General features: G+C 47.6%; 1 long non-coding RNA gene across 1 annotated transcript in view; it reads right to left on the minus strand.

Annotated features, from left to right (window-relative positions):
* LOC149333892 (uncharacterized) overlaps positions 1 to 19930 on the minus strand; it is a 58719-nt gene extending 38789 nt beyond the window's left edge. Inside the window, exons 1-2 of the long non-coding RNA XR_016285340.1 lie at positions 19855 to 19930; positions 16687 to 16779 (exon numbers count right to left, since the gene is read on the minus strand). This is a non-coding gene — a long non-coding RNA (uncharacterized LOC149333892). The remainder of the gene's footprint in view (positions 1 to 16686; positions 16780 to 19854) is intronic.
* Between the last annotated feature and the right edge of the window lie 2408 nt (positions 19931 to 22338).

Consider the following 22338-nt stretch of genomic DNA (forward strand, 5'->3'; position numbering starts at 1 on the left):
CGCAAGAGGCCTCGCATTTGGGCGAGAATATGGAAAGTCAGGCGCGCCGTTCTTAACCACGCCGCCTCATTTTCGGTTTCACTTTCGGTTCACCTGACGCCACTTCTGGTATGGCGACACCTCTGTTTCACTACCACTTTTTGTTGTCGTAACTTCTGGTCTTATGTGTCTTGCGGTTGGCAGCACGGTAGAAACCATAGAGGGGATCCGAAGGCGGCGCGAGGCGCAGGCCAGTTAGTACGAATATTACACACGGCGCGGCATTCTTTGCCGCTCGTTTTGCTTGCGCTTCGATAGGCGTGCCTGGCACGATTCGATGGATATGTGACATTCGCGTTCCTGAAACTTCTCTTGGTTCGAGGGACGTTCCTTTATATCTCTGCCTATATTCTGGGCTATAGTTAGACTCGAGACCACGTAAGTAACTGCTTAATAGGGATTACTACCAGCTGCCTTCTTAGCGCATAGGTAAACTTGACTGAAAATTGGATCTTGACGAAAGGAAATGGCGCAGTAATTGCCTCACATCTCGATGGATACCCAAGCCCCGCCGTAAGGGAAGAGATGAAGGTGAGAGTGAAAGAAGAAAGGAATTAAGGAAGAGGTGCCGTAGTGGAGGACTAAGAAATAATGTCTACCAACTGGGGATCTTTAACATCATTGACGTCGCACAATTACGTTTTAGTTTAGGAGAAACACGGTTAATGATTGCGAGCAATTAAGTGAGCACTTTGACATGCAGTCGAGTTTTGCGAGAGCACCAAATAAAAGGCTACACGGCTGCCAACATGTTCCACTTGTGCTTTGCTCCAGATGTCACGTGTCTCGCGTCACTTCACGAACTGAATAGCATATTTATGAAATCCTGAATATTATGCACGGTAAAATAACCAGCGGAAACTGTGTGTTGTTTTTTGGTTATAAGCAGGTCACTATAACACTATAAGGAGGTCACTGATATGGCTTAAGTAAACTGGCATCCATTGTTAGAATGCTCGAACCTAAACTTCAGAAACGAAAAAGCTAGAAGCTAGAATACGAATACAGCGTGGCAAACTTAGGAAATATTATTTATCAGCGCCCACACGCCCTCGGTTCCCTAGATTTCCTTAATGTTGCCCGCAGCTGTTCGGTTGTTCGGTTTCGAGTTACCACACGCTTCTGCAAACTTTAAGCCTTGTAGAAACCGCGAGAGGTATGTCCTGATTCAATCATTTGAGGGTCGGCTGTTTTAAACAAGATCGACTTTCACATTTGCCGCTTCAGCTGAGAGTTTCGAGAGCTTTCTCGAATTGCGCGATTTGATGCTGACATATCTGTTCGTTTGTCGAATGGTCCCATATTTATTGAAAGAAAATGTGCTGCTAAATCCACTTTGTGCTGAGCGCATACAATGCGATCAGCACAAAGTGGATTTAACGGCGCAATTTGGTGCTGGCAGATCTGTTCATTTGTTGAATGGTCCCATATCTATTGAAAGGCAGCAATCAAGAAGATGCACTGTTAAATCCACTTTGTGCTGAGCGCATGGAAAGCGATGGGAATAAAATTTCTTCGATGGTGATGTTGTACGCGTCGGTCTTTATTGCATGCTTTCGAAAAACTCCTTCGGCTGACCTAACCGCTGTCTAAATGATTTTCGCAACTGTAATCACCAGAACATGGTCGGTACGGAGTATAGGCTTTCGCTGCTGTTCCAAATAAGTTCTGTTTCTGGGAGCACTAAAGAGTAATGCCTGCTCCTTGCAAGTCACGCAGCCGCTGTTGCAGCAACGTTCAACAAGATTCTTGCCCATATTAAGACATAATTATGCATTTCCTTGCAATGGCCAAATGCACAAAAAATTCAAGTGGATTAAAGCACTTCTCGGTAGTCGCAGTCAAAGGGAATGTATGAGACGGGCCTGCACATCGTCGTTATCCTGCACTATTAGATGACGGTCACTCGGTCAGGGATTGTTATAGGCTTTAATTTGCGAGACGAAGCAACAAATCGCTATATGCAGCTGCGGTGCCCGCTCCTTTGCCCGATGCAAGGGGCCGAAGAGGCAAGCACAGCGCGTCGTGTGCACGAGCAGCTGACTCCTATCTCTGGTCGGAAATGTTAGTATTTGGACAGTAAGCATTATTTGAGCTTATACCTGCTCAGAATTAAGTTATTAAATGAATATCAAGGTGTATATAAACTTAGTTTGGGGTGTTCGAAAGCGGGCTTCATAGGAAAGCACGCAGAATCGGTGCAGAGGATAGCCGTGCAACACGTGCTGCACCTAGCGGCGGCGCTCACTTCCAGACACAGTAAGTGGCCACGCTCCCGCCTAAGCGCGGCAGCGCCGTCAGGCCACCTGTGCTTCTATCACAGTTTACTAAGGAGTGTCAGACATTCTGCTTGCCTGTGGAAACTTTCAAGACGTCGCGGACAGTGATGGTGCATCACGATAAGCGGAAAGATATACCGCGCGGACAGCAATCACGTAGCGGCGCTGGTATGCGGCGGCCGCTGGAAAACTACCGCGATTTGATAAATGCCGCGCTACAACACGTGGTTTACAAGTGCGAGCAGTATAAAACCTGTAGTTCTTGTTTGGTTTGTCAGTGTCCGTTTGCGTGTGAAGAGCGCCTGAGGAAGCAACACAACAATGCTATCGCGGCACCCTCTTGCGGCGGAGCATGAGTTTTCCTATTTTTTTTTTATTAACGATATGCATGGCCGGGTATCTGCTGTAAACTAACCTTCTGGGAACACTTTATCAAGTTTAGGAAGTAACAAAAGGAGTCCTATTTGTGTGACGAACTGAAGAAGTTGTAGCCTGAATGCATGATAAGTCCCCTGGATACCAGGTGTGCTACTTTCCTCAGAATTACTTGTCCGAACCCTGGCGTGGAATCGTTGTCGTGTTTCCCTATCGGGTGTTTTTTTTAGAAGGTCCAGAATTTTTAAAGAAAGGTAAATACCTTTAGATTTATTTTAATCCTGGGGCTATACTGAGGGCTACGGCGGACACCAGGTAAGAGGCAAACTACTTTAATTAGTTCGCTGATTAACTGAATACGTTAATTAACTTTTATAATTTTATTTTAGGGGATATGTTGTATTAGCAGAATTGGAGATCGTCTTCCAAACAGTCCAGCCAAGAAAGAAGATTTTCATGAAAAATTTTTTTGCGTGCGTAACGAAGCGAGAAAAAGTCACCCTGGTAGGCAGCTTGACACTGTAACACAGCGTCTGCGAGCGCCTGTGACGTAGCTCGCTCCGCCCTGCACTTTGTGTCAATGCGTTTTTGTTCCAGCGCGGCATTCCGTGAGGCCGCGGAGCGAAGCGAGATAAGCAGCGATAGCAGGCCGCCAGTCCGGGACGCGTGACGCAAAGCGCAGGGCGGAGTGAACTACGTCAGAGGCGCTCCAGCCGCTGCATTACGGTGTGAAGATGCCTACCAGGGTGAATTTTTCGAGCCTCGTAACGTGCGTGAAAAATTTTTAATTGAAATTGTTTTTTCTCGGTTGGACTGTTTAGAGGACGATCTCCAATTCTGCGAACACAACATATACCCTAAAACAAAAATTAGAAAAGTTAATTAACGTATTTAGTTAATCAGCGAACTAATTAAAGCAGTTTTCCTCTTTCCTGGCGCCCGTCGTAGCCTCCAGTATAGCCCCAGTGCTAAAATAAATTTAAAGCATTTTACCTTTTTTTAAAAATTTTGGACCTTGTAAAAAAAACACCCGGTATTTGAAAGGCTGTAAATTCTATACATCAGGCGGGACGTCCATAGCAAACAGCTTTTTTGCGGAAAAACAAAGAAATTAAAAAGAGCGCAGTACTCGCAAGGGTCACGCGGAAAAGATCTTTGTAAAAGCACACACTAAAATATATCAGGCGCAAGAGACACAACAGCTCTGCTCTATAGCAACACACTACACGCTAATACATTCACCCCTTGAAGATTGTGGTGTGGCGCATGCCGCGATAGTTTCCCCTTCATGCCGTCCCAGATTACATTGCCAGTCAAGACCTGCTAGCGCGCGCAGGTGACATCATTTACGCTGAATGCCTCACTGTTACTTGTCAAATGGCAATTCAGATATAAAGCTCTCATTCAGAAATGAAATTACAGTGTGAATTTGTATTGTTGAATCCTCTCAGGTATGTGCATGGTAATCTTTACCTCAGCTTATACAAGCGTCCGTGTCCCACGACAGGCGCTGCGCTTCCTGAGACACCCTATCAGGATCCCATCGTTACTTGGGTCTTGAGGAAAAACACAGCGCACTCCTAAGACACGGACAAAGAAAGGCAAGACGATCGTCTTGCCTTTCTTTGTCCGTGTGTTAGGAGTGCGCTGTGTTTTTCCTCAAGAAGAACTACCAACTAGCCCGCTCTTCCACCCTTGGAAATTACTTGGGTCCCCGGCCTAGAGGACCGTGACGGCAACTTCAAAGCGGACGTCTTGTCTCAAGATTATACTCACCGAGCGGGGCCATCGCCTTCTGCCCTACATTCCCTATCCTCCCACTTCGCCACCCTGCTCAAAACCCAACGTCTTAATGGAGGCTTTTACCCTCTCCCTCATCCCTACCTCACCTCTGAAGATTGCTGCCTCTTACGACGTCTTCATGCAAACACCTATCCCAACCTACACTATTTACATTGCCTACATTCAGTACTTTACGAAGAAAAATGTCCATGGTGCTGCGACACCCCAACCCTAACATATATCACATAGACATCCCTCAAAAAATCAAACCAGCAAAGCTGCGTAATGCGGCCCTGGAGCTGTGTGAGTTGAAGATGATCAGCGCTCGCCTCGACGACCAGGAAGCGCTCCTTCTCAAAGTCAGATCTCCAGAAGCCTCCGGACTCCTGGACTGAGCCCACGAAACTCTTCAATACCAATTTACTTACTCACCGACTCCTTCACTCACCGACTCCCTCACTCACCTACTCACTCGCTCGCCCACTCAGAACAAGTAACAAAGTGTTCTCTTCCGTGCTGCAAGAGCGCTTTCACACTTAAAGAGAAAAGTTGGAAAACATATGTAGTGTCGTAATTTCACTCCACAAAAACAGTAAACTCAAACTGACTTTTCGTGTCAAAGCCTTCAAACAGTCTTCTATTCCATTTTGGTTGACGGAACTTTCGGTCTGATGTCTACCGTAGTTGGGAGCGGGCTAATGAGTGTCAGACAGTCTGCATGCCTATCTGAACTTTCATGTCTCCCGTCCAGACATGCTAGTAGTGGCAGTGCGGTGGTGACGAGCTGATGCGAAAAACTCCAATCTAACGCCCACAATAGCACCTTGACAAAAATCATGCACTGCGGGTAACGTATAAGGAAAAACGTCAGTGCCCACAAAATTTATCCCCACTACAACGCGCCTGCACTGACCTTAGGAAGAAAACAAATATCGATTAGCAAACGTTTTCCCGTGTTATTTCCCTTCCTTCTCAAAGTCCTGCTCTTTATAGCCCAATTTGATTTTAGTGGTGGTCGTAAGCGTGCGATCCGCGGATTCATATTTCAGAACTGCAGCAGGATGACACATGGCGCGAATATATTATATCATCCGAATGAAATAGCAGATACAAGGGAGGCATGCATAAAGTTCTTTTGTGACAGTTTAGCCGCAGATATTGGCACAAATTACACTAAAAAATGCCATATCTCCTGAAAGCCTTTGCCAGCACTCTATGTCCGTTGGATGAATGCTATATGAGAATTGCTAGGGAGAAAACATGAACCTCATTAACTTTTCGGTCACCCTCACGTGTATACAAAAACCTAACTGTGAAAAGTCTACGATTATTTTGTATTTTATACTCAAGCACTAACGTTTTAAGCCCAGGACAAGCGTAACTCTAATAAAATATTACATATATTTTATTGAGTAGCCCGTTTAAGCGTGACACATAGTGCAGCAATAGGCCCAGCTTGTCCTTGAGCGAATAAGCGATAGCAGCTGGAGACCTGTGTTGGCGAGTCTTTTGGACACCGAACACGTCGCTGCCCTCGCCTGCTCTTGTTTGGTCGAGCCAGCTCTCACTTTCTTCCTAGCAGTTTTTGCAGCTGCAGGAGCCTGTGCTATCCACCGTTCTTTTTAGATTCACAGCGCGCTGACGTTCCTTCACAACTTGTGGGTATTTTCCACCCACTCAATTTCGCCCCTCGCCTTAGCAGAGGATTGCAGGCTAAGCTTCCCGCCCTTTTATGCCCTACTATACCCGATATAACTCACCCTATCGTCACCGACTTCTGAAATATTGTGACGCCCATGAAAAGGCGATACCCATTCTGCGCGGTCGGCGTTGCTGGATAAGCCGAAGATGAGGAGAAAAAGGTTGGTGGCGTCTCGTGCTCGGCAAACGAACCCAGCTGTTTTCAATCTTCCGTCCGGGTCTTAATAAAACATTGGGCGTACATCATTGGTGGAAGATGCCGGGTATACAGGTTCCTACGAAGACGGATCCCCAGATTCACATTCGCCGCAGTCGTCGCATTGTTGGTCTGCCGCTTTCTGTGCCTATGATGTCCCTGGACGGCGACGCTTCGAGGTCTGTGCCCACCACTTCGTGGCAGCATTACCGGGAGCCACGGTCGTTCGCGGGCTCATCTAGCGACGACGTCGATTAATGGCTCACCCACTACCTATGGGTGAGTCGCTACAAGTGGATATCCTCTACCCGGCTCGTCAACGTCGTGTTTTCACTAACCGACACGGCTCTAACGTGATTTGACAACCACGAGGACTCCCCACTTCTTGGGACCGGTTTGTAGAGGAGCTGAATAAGTGCTTCGATGATTCAGTCGCGAAAAAGAAGCGGGCTGAACACACACTTGTGCAAAGGGCCCAGCTTCCCGGTGAAACATGCACAAGGTATATTGAGGAAATCGTGAAGCTATACAAGATCGTCTCTCCTGCCATTACAGAGGAGGACAAAGTTGGCCATTTGCTTAGGCGTCTACAATTTTAGGCGTTTACAATTTTCTTATCGGAAAGTAAAGTGTCGAGTCCGTGTCTGACGTCATCAAGCACTGCCGGACGTTCGAGACATTGAAAATGCGTCGCATCACAATCCGCAAGATCGTTCGCGAAGAGTCAACCAGGTCGCTGGAACTCACTCGAAATTCATCAGAGCTCCCTCCTGTGTATCTCACGCGTCCTACTCCGCCAACCGACGTTAAGCGGACTTTGAGGATCACCGGGTACCCCGAGCTCTGCGGCCGAACAACACACCACGATCGCCACTGGAGCGCCGGTCCGGCTTTTACCAGCCTACGCCGGCCACATACGACGAGAACTTTCGGCCCAGTCCTTCGTATGGTGACTACTTGCCGGCGCAGTCTGCTCCCGGTAGCTCTGTCGTGTGTTACCGCTGTGGTCAACCCGGACACATCTCCCAATTTTGTTCCCGCCGACAACCATCCCGTTACGGCTCTTCGACCTATCCTCGGCGTCCGGATTACCAAATCGGTCCTTCTCGATACCCGTCATACCCGCCTGATTCCGGCAACTCATGGCCTGCAAAAATGCGGAATCATTAGTCGGCATCGGATAAAACTGTGACGCCACCTCCAGGTTTCCGAACCCGTCGATCTCCATCACCTCGATGCCGCTTCTCCTCGCCTTCGCCGGAAAACCAGTCGGCGTGACCGATGGGGCTGAGGTCGCTGGAAGTCTGCCGCCGGCAGTGATACCCCTGCCTGCAGTTACGTTACAGAAAAAAGTTCATGTACTAGTCGATGGTGTACCTGTGATTGCTTTAGTGGATATTGGTGCCACTGTTTCGGTTGAGTGCTACGTTTAAGTGTCTCGTCGGACGAAAAGTTTTGTTTCAATGGGACACAAATGTCCAGTTTTGTGGTGTGAGTGGTGAACCGTTGGAGTGTGTAGTGTTAAGGTTTCCTTGGGTGGTGAAGACTTCAGCACGCAATTAGTGGTGCTCACCCGGTCGACGCACGACGTTATTCCTGGCTTCGACTTTTTGCAGATGTGTGGCGTTAACGTGGACTGTCACACATGTGAGTTCTACGTCGGCAAATGTTCCACCATTGACCTTCTCGAAGGCTCGTGCAGTGGAGAGAGAATATTCTGTGTTGCCCGAGATACTGTCATGTCTCCGTCTTCGGCTGTGTGCGTACCGGTTTCGTGCAGGATACCGCTTTCGACGTGTTTCATGCGACTGTGCAACCGGACCACTTGAACTGCATGAAGAAGAACATCTTGGTTCCTCATGGCATGGTTTCTGTCATGAACGGAAGAACTGAACTTTGGACAGTGAACAGTTTGACGGAATCTGTAGTTTTGCCTGAAGGCCTGAAGCTTGCGTCATGCAGCCAAGGCACGCCGGTATCCGTTGCCTTGCTTACCGACGCCTTGGGCGCAGCAGCACCGCAGTTTTACGGCGAGTCGCAGTTGCTCTGATTGATCGACAGCTGGCTTTCCACGCGTTAGCGCCGTGCACTGTTGGCCATCCTCCTGCGATATTCCACTGTGTTTGACTTTTCACAGCCCGGCGCCCCGTCTTCCATCCCCTCGTCTCGATCTCTGCACAGGGTTGACACTGGTACCTCACATTCGATCCGCCAAAAGCCCTACCGAGTGCCACCGTCTGAACGCAAGGTTATCAAAGAACAAGTGCAAGCGATGCTAACCAAAGGCGTTATACAAGAGTCCTCAAGTCCCTGGGCTGCTCCAGTAATTCTTGTTCGGAAGAAGGGTGTATCATGGTGTTGTTGCGCGGATTAACGTCGTCTGAATGCCGTCACGAGAAAAGACGTATAACTCCTACCTCGAATCGACAATGCCATAGACTACGTTTTTTTCAGTGTCCTACTTCTCTTCAATTGATCTTCGGTCGGGGTATTGGCAAATCCCTATGCATCCCGCGGACAAAGAAAAAACAGCTTTTATTACGCCTGCTGGCCTTTATGAGTTTAATGTGATGCCATTCGGCCTTTACAATGCGCCCGCCACCTTCGAGAGATTTATGGACACTATACCCCGCGGTTTTGAAATGGGAAAAATGCATGTGCTACCTGGACGACGTTGTCATTTTCGGAAAGACGTTCAGTGAGCACTACGACTGTTTAGCTCTCGTCCTGGACTGTATGAGGCAAGATGGCCTTGTGTTTAACTCTAAAAGGGGCCGCTTTGGTGCGCTTCAGGTGTTAGTGCTTGGACACCTCGTTGATGAAGACGGCGTCAGACGTGATCCAGCCAAGACTGCAGCTGTCCAGTCGTTCAAGCCACCAAGGTCTGTTAAAGAGCTGCAGAGTTTCTTGGGCTTATGCTCTTAATTTCGCCGCTTTATTGATCGCTTTGCGGACGTAGCTTACCGTCTGACAGTTCTCCTTCAGAAAGATGTGGCTTTCGAGTAGACACTTGAGTGCGACTCCGCCTTCCGCCAACTAAAATTCCTTTTGACGTCTTACCCTGTACTTCGCCACTTCGATCCCTTCGCTCCCACAGAGATTTACACCGACGCCAGCGGTGTTGGCCTCGGCGCTGTTCTCGTCCAGCGATGCGACAACAAAGAGCACGTTGTTGCGTATGCGAGTCGCTCGCTCAGCAAGCCGGAGCGCAATTATACAGTCACCGAGCAAGAATGCTAGCCGTTGTCTTCGCCACGCAGCGCTTCCGTCCCTATCTGTACGAACGCCCGTTCACCATCGTCACCGACCATCATACCCTCTGCTGGCTCGTTAACCTTCGTGACCCGTGCGGACGCCTTGCACGGTGGGCTCTCCGGCTACAAGAGTTCGACTACACAGTCGTCTAGAAGAGTGGTCGCCGTCACGCTGACGCGGACTGTCATTCCAGGCTAGCCCTTCTTGAGTCGGAGTCTAACATCGATACTTTCGACCACTGTGACGCGCCAGTGTCACCTGCTTTCCCTGATGTCGCAACGTTCAAAGCGGAACCGCAGAAAGATTTAACCCTACAGTCTCTCCTTGTGGAAGATGACGACCCTTCCAACGTCAGCCACTTTTGTGTGCGAGATGGTCTTTTACGGAAGAAAAACTATTCCTCTACTGGCCACCGCTTCCTACTGGTAGCTCCGAAGAGCTTGTACCTCTCTGTCTTGCAGGCCATGCGCGATCACCCTACATCTGGACATCTTGGTTCGGCACGGACGCTGCACCGTAGCCAGGCACGCTTCTATTGGCCGAAAATGCGGGCCGCGACTGAGCGGTACGTCGCCAGCTGCACTCAATGTCAACGATTCAAGCGACCTACTAGCCTTGCATCTGGTCAGCCTCACCGTGTGGCACCATCTGCAGCACGGTTTGAGCAAGTGGGCATAGATCTCCTGGGCCCGTTTCCAAAATCCTATCATGGGAAGCGCTGGACAGTGGTTTGTGTCCATTACCTTACCCGGTATTGTGAAACGGCAGCTCTACCCTCGGCTACAGCGTATCATGTGTCCTCTTTTCTGCTATTATTCACAGTTCTGCACCATGGACCTCCAAAAGTTATCATCAGTGACCGTGGTCGGCAGTTCACCGCTGACGTCGTGGAGCAGCTTCTCCGTTCCTGCGAATCGCATTTTCGCCATTCCTCGCCTTACCATCTCTAAACGAATGGGCTCACTTAGCGATCACTAACATGCTGTCAATGTAAGTTGATTCAAGGCACAAGAACTGGGGCAACGTCCTGCCGTTCATCACGTATGCGTTCAATATCGCGTGCCATGAGACTACTGGCTACAGCCCCTTCTTTTTACTCTATGCTCGCCCCCCACGCTACTCCCTGGACACCATACTACCATTTTCTGACAAACTTCATGAAGATCCCTCTATCGCTGAGACACTCTGCCTCGCCGAAGAAGCCCGGTGCCTTTCTCGCCTTCGTGTTCTCGCCTCTCAAGATCGGTCCAACGCCCGCTAGGATGCCCACCGCCATCACGTCACTTACAGCCCTGGTGATTTGGTCTTGTTGCGGCGGACTATCAGAAAGCGAGGATTGTCTGAGAAGCTGCTGTGCCACTACGATGGACCCTATGTCATTATTGACATTTTGGGTGGAAAAATTATTCACCAAATTAGCGAGCTCGATTACCGCATAGCTCGTCTCACGGCAAGCGGCCGTCGTTCAGCGCGAACCGAAGTCAATCACGTTGCTCGGCTGAAGCCCTACCATTCGCGCGGCGCTTTTTAACTCGCCCTGCGGGCTTCGGCTGCGTAGGGGGAAGTGTGACGCCCATGAAAAGGCGATACCCATTCTGCGTGGTAGGCGTTACTGGATAAGCCGAAGATGAGGAGAACGAGGTTGGTGGCGTCTCGTGCTCGGCATGCGGACCCAGCTGTTTTCAATCCTCCGTCCCGGTCTTAATAAATCACTGGGCGTAACAATCTGTTTAAATACCTTTAAGTTTTGCTGAACACAGAGTTAAAAGACGAACAGGCATCTAATCTTTCTGCCTGAAAACTTGTTTTACTGGCAATTTAACACTTCAGTTCATTAAGACATTAATCGCTCTGTTGTCTCTGTAGATCCTCTCGATTGCATTTCGGTATGCCTGAAGCCTGGGTGCTTGCATTTTACTTTAGAAAGAGGATAAAAGCACACCGACTTCAATTTCTAAAATCCAGCTTCCGGAAAAATCAGGAAAAGTAAATATCTATAACAACACGCCAAAGCTAGGTGACTATTAAGCTGAAGATACGTTCAGAGAAAGGAGAAAATTACCAAATTACGGCAGTATGGCAGACTCTTTGAATTAGGTAGCACTGTCATGTCTTTGATTAATTGTTTCGCTGCGGTACATGGAGCTGAAGACCAGGCGGCTCAACCTCCTGCTATATGTAGTATGTTAGCGTTGCTCAGTTCACTGTAATTGCCTGCCTCCGGCAGTTGCTACATCAGTGTGTTACTTCACTCAGTGTAAGGACATTGAGGCATTATCATGCATAAACCTCGACAAAAATGTCATGTTCTAGCTAGTGCTGCTGTTTTGCGGCAGTTCCATTGCTGCCGTCAACTTGAGAAACACATTATTAACGTCCTCTTGTCAACCAAGCGAACCAAGCGAAACAACCGACATTTAGGCAGAGAAATTGCTGTTGTGTTTCTTCGCATGGTTCCCTCGTTTAAAACCCATTCTTTATTTTTTTTATTGTGGAAAGAAATATTTTCATAAAAAGAGCTCTAAATATGACCTTCTTTGAGTTAATTATCTGCATATATAATGTTCGGAGGAGCAAAAATTATCGCGATAAATTATAAGCGCACTTTTGTCCACATAGAAAAACAATCGTGTATCATCCCAAGGAAAGCAGCAATTGATTACAAAAAACCGATCCGGATAATAAACGATAATTTTCTGTAATATGACGACTGAAAAATGTCCGCCTAACTTGCAGAACTAACTTTGCAAATATATAACCATGAAATGTGCGTCTTCTATCGTATAGTTTCACAATGAATGCATGGCTGCTGATGTTCGGGTTGAATCAAACTCGCAATCAATGAAGTGTTGTCCTGAGGGCTGGTTATATATGTTTGCGGGTTGAATCAAACTCGCAATCAGTGAAGTGTTGTCCTGAGGGCTGGTTATATATGTTTGTTGCTCAACAACTTGGCTAATAATCACCTGTACTATAGAAGCCCCTGCATTTTGTGCCTAATGCCATGCCTTTCTTTGCGCCCCCCGCCTGTGGTACGCTGTACTGTGCCGGCCACGACAATGCTCCGTAAGAATTTTCCACGATTTATCGCTTCATGACTGATATTGGCGATGTTTTTCTTTAGAATCCTTTGTTCTGACGAGAGCCGACGTTGCATCATCAACATCGTGATATGCTGTGTTTTAAATTTTACAACGTGTGCAGTCATCCGCCGTTGGAGCGCTGTAATTCAGGAGTTTTGCCTGCTGTAAATCCTGCTGTTGATAAAACATGCATAGATGGGGCACAACACGAAATAGGGGGTGAGAACACGCAGAGCAAGCAACACATGACGGGACACGCATGAACTACTTCTCTTGGAAACTGGTGTTTTACCATTTACAACTGTACAAAGTATACGGCATTGATCCCATCGTTTTATTCAGTGAAAACTAAGAAAAAATCCTTTGACAAGCATCAACTGTGGTCATTACAGCGATGGGAAAAATGACAGCACAAACTAATCGGCCACCAGTAGATAATACAGCGAGAAACATTACACCGAAATAAAAGAAGAGAAAGTCGGTGTACCCCTAGAACACAATTTATTTGTGAAAATGATTTTGGAACATGAAAGAGTTCTGGCAAATAAAAGAGATGGTTTGAATTGAAATATAATGGAATTGTGCCTTTCGCCGCGTCTTGCTCGCCCTCCTGGATAGGTATTTATTGTTATGGCCTTAGGATAACTCACATGCGTATTGTGGCATAGAAATACACTGAAGATGCTTTAGAACAAGCATTAAAATTGATCCTATCATGCCCGCATAAAACGTTGCTTATATCGCGTCATAGACGCCGGAAAAAAGGTATTACTCTATCAGCGGAAAGATGTGTGGCGAACATCCATTACCCTTTTGAATGTTTTTATTCAGCCTTAACCTGAGGCGCAGCCGTGTTTTTGCGGGCACGCGATAGTACCCACAAATGATGAAATGAAATGAAATGAAAGTCTTTATTTGCCACTATGCGGATAATATACGCAGAGTGACAATAATTCATTTTGTTTTCACAACATTCTTGCTGCTCTCCTGAATTCCCTGCGAGTATCGTGTTAATATAGTAGCACATCGGCCTCCTTCTGTCAAAAACTAATTTGCTCTTCAAGTTTCGTGGCATTGATCGTCATATTTCTCAGCCAACCAATGGTAACAATTATACATATCGATTCCTTGGGAAGTTGGCATGATTGAAGACAGAAATACATTTTCCAGCTTGTCAGGCAAACTTACTGCGTGAACTTCCTTAATATCTCTGCAACGCATTGGGCACCGAGCATCAAAATATTAGTACTTTTTTGTAGGACGGTGTTGAGGATTTCCGGGGTCGCAGCTGAGCACCAGAGCAAGATGACCAGCGTGGCAGGCTTCCAGTTCCAAACAGCCCGTGCCGGGCGTGCGCTCCGAGCACGCGCTGTCTATCTTTATTTTCTTCTAGCGCGCGCTGTAACGCCGATCTCAGCGCCTGCTCTTTATAGCGTCGCCGGGCGCTATAGGGCCCCCCGCCTAGACGGAACGTCGAAATGCACGCGCCCACGGGGCAGAGATGGAGTAGCTACGACAGGCAAGCAGGCAGCTAGAGGAGCAGTGTCCCCACGGGGTCGCTACAAGGTCCCGCTATGTTCATGTCTGGGGCCGGGAAGAGCCGTCGGGTGAAGTGCACGAGCTCAGGTGGACGAGCCTGGCTGCTCCGCAATGGGCGAATGATGCAGGGTGCCGAGCTGACAATGGACGTGGGGGCAGGGGAGGCCATGGTCGGGCCGTCACCGACTATAGTGCTGCCCGCGGAGAGAAGTGTCATCGGTGTTGGATCCTTGCGGCTGATGTCCATGGGGATATGACGCGCCGTGGACGCGGTCACAAGCACAGGAGCGGCCGAAACGGCTCCATGGACTGACAGCAGCTGTGGTGTGACCGTCAACATAACGGTGACAGCTGTGACGATGCCGGAAGAAGTTGCTGTGCTCAATGCCAGGTGCTTGGGTGAAGCGGGAGTGGCAGTCCGGAGCAACTGGCCAGTGCTGATGCGCGTGTGTGCATGGTCGGCTGTGGGTGGCTGCAAGAAGGTTGTGGCAGTGACAAGCCGTGGAGCTGAGACTGCTACATCAGACGGCTGGCTGACAGCAACAAACACAGCTGGTGGATGAACAGTTGCTGCACTACTCGGTGTGGGTAGCTCTACTATTCGTTGCTGAATGTTGCTCAAGTCAGGCACCAAAGCAGACGCTTGCTGCGACAGTGTCGAGCTGCCAGGGTCAGACTCCGAAAAGCGGTTGACAGTACTGAGGGCTTGGGGTGGGGCCTCTTGGGCAGGTGGTGTGGCCGCCTGGGTAGTGGGGCTGGTATCTGACACATGCTGCGGTGCCAGCAATCTCACTTCGCCCTTATCACGATCGTTCAGGTTAGTGACTGACGGCTTTAGCGGAATGAGCGATGAGGCGGCAGGTGAGCGTTCGGTTGGCAGCGATGCTACGCAGTAGGGTACAGAAGTTGGCGGAGTGGGACACTCGTCGAGGAAGAGCTCGACTGACGGCGGCACTATTGCAGATTAGAGAAGTTGCTCACCGGGCTGTGCCGAAGACGCTGTATCGTCCTTATGGAAGGCGGTATGGCCGGAGGCTCTGAACATGGTGGCGCGAGGCGCATCTGTCGCTAAGTTCGCTGACGTGGCAAACCGCGGTGGGCCAGGCACCTCAACGAGCTGCTGATGGAATGACTGCGGACTTGGGGCCGTGGAGTCGTCGCACAGTGCTGCTAGCGTGTCCGGAGTAGCAGGATGTGCTGTCGGAAGCGATGCGGCAGAGTCTGGTGCGGTCAGTGCTAAAGAAGCCGGGCCGGAGACGCTGGACTGGAGTGGCAGCGAGGCGGCGCGGGGCTACTGAGGCGGGCCGGGTTCTGATGAAGGCTGCGTGGGCGCGAGCGAGGCCGGTGCAGGTCCAGAGGCTGGCGGCGGCGAAAACGGGTCCGCTGCGTCGTAGAGCGGCGGCGGAACATAGTAGGCGCCGAAGTCAGCCAAGACGGCCGCACGCAGCTCATCGTAAGGCCGGCAGCCCAAGGCAGAGTAGGTGAGCCGACGCAGGAGGTCGGGCGGGAGGATGTCGCAAAGGACTGCGTGTTTAGATGCCTGGATGGTAATACCGTTCACGTACATCGAAGCTTCCAGTTGGGCGAACCACCCGCCAACGCCTGCAGGCTGGAACGCTGGGAGCGGCGGGTCGACACTTGGGTCCTGCCAGTACGCCATGCTAGGATGCCGCTGGGATATAAGGCACGTTTCGCCGGGTCACCACTGTTGAGGATTTGCGGGGTCGCAGCGGAGCACCAGAGCAAGATGACCAGCGTGGCAGGCTTCCAGTTCCAAACAGCCCGTGCCGGGCGTGCGCTCCGAGCACGCGCTGTCCATCTTTATTTTCCTCTATCGCGGGAACGCCGATCTCAGCGCCGGCGCTTTATAGCGTCGCCGGGCGCTATAAAGGTAAAAGTTAGAGTTCAAATTTTTCATTTCGTTAATATTTTTCAAGTATAGGAACACGGTTCAGAGCGCGCATTGTCATCTTTCATGGAGTGCAATGCTCAGGCCCAGAACACCACGAAAGTCCTAGATCTGAACAACGGTATGAACGTTGATGACACACTAAGAAAACCTGTTTTTGCACTTGACTGGCACATTTGTAGTGATATTTTGTAATGACTTTAAAGTGTTTCCCAAGTAATAAAAGTAAAAGCGGTGCAGTGAGTGGCAGTTGTTATGAATTTTTAAGGTGCAATGACAATTAGAGCCACATAGTACCGTAGGACAAAGTACTTTGTCTACGTAAGGATATGTCAAGTGCCCATTGACCAATCATTTCATTCCTGAGTACACGAGAACCGAGGCAGGAGATAGCTTGTGCGCGTAACACCACCGGTGAGTAATTGGCGGCACGGGGAAAAGAATTCCGCCCCACCCACATGCAACGCAGATGTATAATACACTTGACCATAGTTGCGGTAATTGGGTAGGGAAGGATCACGAATTTACCTGGACTTTCAAGGCTTCTGGGTCCCGCAGGCGCTGGCGGTTTTTTTTTTCTTTTACTCTTTTCCGTGGCCTCTGCTTCAGAAGGAAAGTCATCTGTTTTGAGGAGAGATTTACATAATGATCGTTAAAGAATACAGCAAGTTGCCGCACGCAGTTGCATTCTTCCATTCCTTGGCCAAAGGGATTATATATATATATATATAAAGGACGGGGAATGAGGGGCTCGTGGATTTCAATTAATTAATTGATCCGGAGATTTTAATTAATTTCTTTATTTTGTATCGTTGATTAATTTAGAATATACTGCATGCGTTATCGCACCGGCGGTTCTTTGGGTGGCTCTAAAGATATGTTCTTCAGGAGATCACCTTGCTTAAGAATGTTATAGTGCTTATTTAGGGTTGTCGAAATTTTTGGAGCAGATGCAGAATGGGTCAAGACAAGGTTTGTATAAAAGTGTTAACTGTTGGTTTATCTTTGGTAAGTAGACTCGTTCGGAGTAGTGCATCAGCACGCTTTATGGCGTCATCTATCAGTTGTGGAGGGTAATTCTGCTTAGTCAGCCACCCAAAGTAGTTTACAGAAGATCAAAAAACCTACGCGATATACTAACATCATCAAAGACCAATTCCACCGGACCCGTAGGCTGGCATCCATGAAACAAGAGTCGCTGTAAAGTATGTCTAGACATGACCACATCTCATAGCGTGAATAGCACTGGTTCACTCTTTCGTTTAAGCATTCGGGGTGATTTCAACTGCGATACTGAAAATGTCATCTACCAGCTGCAGTGTACCGTATGTAATTTGCAGTATATAGGTCAGATTGAAACCCCCTTTAGATTACGCTTCAACAACCACAGAGCCAAGTTGAAGCCTTACTGAACTTACCACTATCAAGGCATCTCCAACTCACCGGCCACTCATTTAATGAGATTTCTGCTACCATTATGGAATCAGGCTTTAAAACTAATCATGAGCGGGAAATTAGGGAGTCTTACCTTGTCTATAAGTTCAATACAGTGTCTTCCGGTTTAAATGAAAGCACAGGAAAATTGAGTTGCATACCCTCTTGATGCCCAAGTATTTCGCTTTTAGGTCAGTGTAATCTATTCCACCAGCAGTTTCTTTTCTGGATTTAGTAATAGATATTCTTTCTCCTGATTATGCTGTTCATCGCCTCCGTGTGTTTCGTTGATCAAGTGTAACTTCTCGCTTCTTCATTTTCGCTGTTCAAGATGGTGACTTGTCATCTTAGGACTGATTAAAAGCAAAGCACATAATCATGCCCATCCTTGTTCATTGTATGTAGCTAACACAGAAGATAGAATAGATTTCGCAAAGTAGCTGTTGTGTATTGTGATTCGTTTATCGTCTTGTGATTCACACTGTGATTCATTTATCGTTTTGTAGCCATGTGCCTCATGCTTTGTTCATTGATTTTTTTTTTGAGTCCATTATCCTGTGCATTGTTTTTACTTACATACATTGTGCCATCCCTTTCGACTGAGACATTATGACGAAGGCCGCACCACGGTCGAAACGTCAATCAATTGTTTCAAGCATTTCAAACAATGGTCCGCTTTCTTACAAGGCGCCGAGGCGAGCGTTGCAATATGCGCGGACCCTTTGAATATGCTGTTCCAGCATTTGCGTCCGTTTCAGCTGCAGCGCTTCCAACATTTTAACTGATTTAACGAGTCTTTACCATTCAAATGATATTGTTTGCAACGCTCACCTCGGCGCCTTGTCGTGGCGCTTTACACTGCAGGGAACAGATGGCGCCACTGTCGCCTTTCAGCGAAAAAACTGCGTTTGCGGGTTTTGGTTCAACCATCTCTACGCAGACGATTACGTTTTCACACCATGGATGGCTCAACTAAGTAAGTACCGTGGTAAAACTTGCTACGATACCGAAGTTACCATAATACGGAAGCTCGGTGGGTAGTTTCACTGCAAACGAGCTAGCGGTTGAGGCGGGAAAAGTTTTGAAAATATTCGCGATAAAAACGCACAATTCAGTATAATTAAAGCTGGTTACAGATTATGAAAACATAATATTTTCCTGGAAAAAGTTTTACCGAAAGCTGCAACAGCCCATTATTTATCCAAAGTTGTATAATTCAAAAACTCAAGAATTGTTTAGTAGTAATCATTTTCAGCGCCGCTACACCCACCGCAGGACTAAGGCCTCTCTTTCACCATCACCAGCCTGACTACGACCACTGCAGAGCAGAGGCATTTCCCATGACTCTCCAATTAACCCTTTTCTTTGCCAGTTGCGACCACAGTATTCCCGGAAAGTTCTTATTCTCATTCGCCCAAATAACCTTCTGGCACCCTCTGCTACGCTTGCCGCCTCTTGGAATCCACTCCTTTACCCTTAATAGCCGACGGGTACAATGCCTATCCTCCATATCGCCTAAATTCTGCGCCAGCTGCGGTCACGTTTTCTCCGCCACTTCCTACTCTCATCCGCTCACCTAACTTTCCGCCGCCCTCAGCTACGCTTGCCCGCTCTTGGAATGAAGACCCTTCCCCAAGAGATGGCAGGGCTGCTATACAGATTCATGAAAGGTGGAATTGTTTTCTTATTGGCTCTTCAAGTTTGCAATTCTTTTAGTCATATTGTTCGCTTTGGTTGTATACAAAAATCGTTTTTTTTTTATGGAAGTGGCCTCGCAAAAAAATTCTTGGGATAAAGTTAAGCAGAGCAGAAGGAAGAGCCCATGCATTTTTACTAGCATTGCGACCAACGCGTGAGAATGAAGAATTTGCTGTATTCATCTCAATGAACTACGATGGAGGCATTCGTGCGAAATGATTACATCACCAGTAACGTGCCTATTGCAGCGTATTTAGAAATTCTGACTTCAGCCCGCATTTCCATCGAAAAGAACAAAAAATAAAATGTAAAGTACAGGTTTGGGTCTTTAATCCGCCCTCCTATAAAAGATGCTATCGCTCAGTTGCGGGATATCAAATGTTTGGAAGTCATGTACGCAGCTAATGGGATGTTTTGATGTATACAATAAGCTTGTAAGCAGTGAGAAGAAGGGACTCCTGAGAATATACATTTGGCGCAAATTTGTAGAATATGAATATTTAAAGCAGTAACCTTGCTTTTTTATGTGAAGGTTAAAAAGTTAAAAATTACACTCATTCTTACCTCCATTACTGATTTCCACTGCTTGAATAACTACTGGCTTTCCTGGACTTTTGGTAACCTTCATGCGTACCTGCAAAAGGCTATACAACATAGTGGTTTATTAACTACACAGTAATGTTAACTAATGAACCGATACGATAACGCCACCCTAATTAAGGTTCCTCCATCAAGCTTTTAAGAGTCTACTGTCCACCGCCCATTTCCACAAACAGGGAATTTCTGAGTGAAACAGTGGAACTTCTGAGCCTTGTGATTGAACTCCGACAAGGACAGGTGCAGTTCCGAGGGCGTGGACATCGTGGTCAAGCGCAAACCACCCTCTAGGAGGCTTCCAGTACGTCGATCCGTCGCCTTTCTTCCGAGCCACGGACTTTTGTTGGTCCCTTGTGACTAAGAAGGGATCTTTCTTATGCTTACAACCGGCGAATGCTACTCCAGAACCCTCTTCGCCCTAGAGTCTGTTTTCGACAGAATGGATTCTGTCAACCTATCAAAGGAAAAAAGTGATGCAGTGCGCCTATATTAGACCGCCAAACTTGACACGCTATCGCGTACCTTACCGTCGTCAAGTCGATTAACAGGAAATGTGTTCTCTGCAAAGACCCACAGACCAGGCTACACGTTTAGGGACATTATTTCTGAGCAAGATACTCGGCACCTTCATTAAGGACAAACTGAAACTTTCAACAGTTGATGATCCTTTTGTTGTGGACAGTTCGGAGCAAATCATCACATTTTTAAGCACGTATAATAACAGTCAACCTAAAGGATTCGCTATCGACATGAATGATTCGCATTACTCTTTTCCGCATCAGGATTGAATGAATTGTATTGAGGAAGCTATCCACAACCATAGCGTTGTTAGTTTATAAGACCAAAAAAAGTCTATCGGTGAACTTATGCGATTTCTGGGCTTTTTTATAAATTCAGCCTTTGTCGCCGGGAACAAACTTATATCCAGATGAAAGGTGTGTTCATGAGTTCACGTACAGTGCCTGTTCTTAGAGAACTGTTTCTCGCCCGCTATGCCATAGCGCTTTACAAAAGAATCAGTGTTACGTGTTTTGTTAAAATCTTTCGATTTCTACAGCACTATTTCGTCCTTTTAAAATGCAGCGACGATGATTTCAAAATTGCACCTCCCGAAGTACAATCCATCTTTGACCATTGTTTCCATCCTCCCGTATTAACCTCTCTGTTCTCGGAAGATAAGCACATGAGATTCCTTCTCTTGACGCTTCATTTTTCCTCCGCGCATGCCAGCTGGCCCTATGATATCACAGATAAAAAACCGTTCCTTTCATATGAAACCACCCACTCAAAGTTACAGAAACGAGGCGTTATTAACCTGTGTTATTGTTGTTGTTGCGACTAAGAGAAGGATGAAAGGAAATTGCGCGGGCCTGCCTACTGGCTCAGCCGAGCCACTAGCGCTGCCACGTGCAGAGAGACGAAAGTTAAAAGATAAGAGGAAACAGAAAAAAGAAAAGACGCGCGTCGTAGCAACAGCCGCGCCCGCCGAAGCGGACGCTGGCTGAAAAAACAGATAAGCGGCCGAAGCCGCGCTCGCTTCCCCTCCTCCCTGAACCTGAGCTTTCGTAATGCCCTTCCAGAAACCTGTGAACATCGGCTTCACGACAGTTTTCAAAAGTAGGTAGGGCGGCTTCTTGCCGCTGGCTATCATTTACCACTCCTGGTATCGTTGGCGGGCAGCATTAACAAAAAGCTTTCATCTACTCCTAAAGAGAGCGACCGCAAAAAAGTTGTCGTATTACCCTATCTGCACCATATCAGTCACGGTTTATAGAAAGTTCGCAAAGGGGCAGGCGTTGACGTGCTTTTTTCCGCACACAATAAGCTCGCCTGAGTTTGCAGGAAAGTCAATAACCAACAACTCAGCAGTGGCTGTGGGTAAACGCACAAAATCCCCACGTTTCTTGTGCTGCCGGTGTCCTCTATTCAGTATCTTTGTCCCATGGGAAGCAACAGAATGGTTAAACGGGAAGGCGCATAAATATCAGGCTGCAAGAATATGACAACAATGTTGACAACATTTCTCTCACCGAGGATCTGGTCCAAAGACGGGAAAAAATGTAACGGGAAAAACTGTACTCCAATATTCGATAATTTGTGATTATCGGTAAAGGGCGAGACGGTACCTCTAGAGAGATAATTGAAGCCATCAAAATGCGTTCTACCAAGGACCACTGTGTTAGTAGACCTTCCAGCTGCCTTCCTGTGAAAGAACTAGAGTTCCTAAGCACAGCTGGGCATGTATTGTGGCCGGTTACCTGGTGTTTCACTGTTCGCACGATTGTTTTTTTTTATCGATTAACTCTTGTTCTTGGGCCTTTGGCCCACTTTTATTATGAGACGGTCTGTAATGTTTTTTTCTCTTGAAATCGTCTACACCTCACAGCATTCCTGTTTTATCGGTTTTAGCATTTTTTTATGCCCCTATAACTCCATCATTTTTAATGCTTT

The sequence above is a fragment of the Amblyomma mixtum genome, chromosome 8 (genome assembly GCF_055824585.1).
Source record: "Amblyomma mixtum isolate Tamu chromosome 8, ASM5582458v1, whole genome shotgun sequence".
Classification (NCBI taxonomy): Eukaryota; Metazoa; Arthropoda; class Arachnida; order Ixodida; family Ixodidae; genus Amblyomma; species Amblyomma mixtum.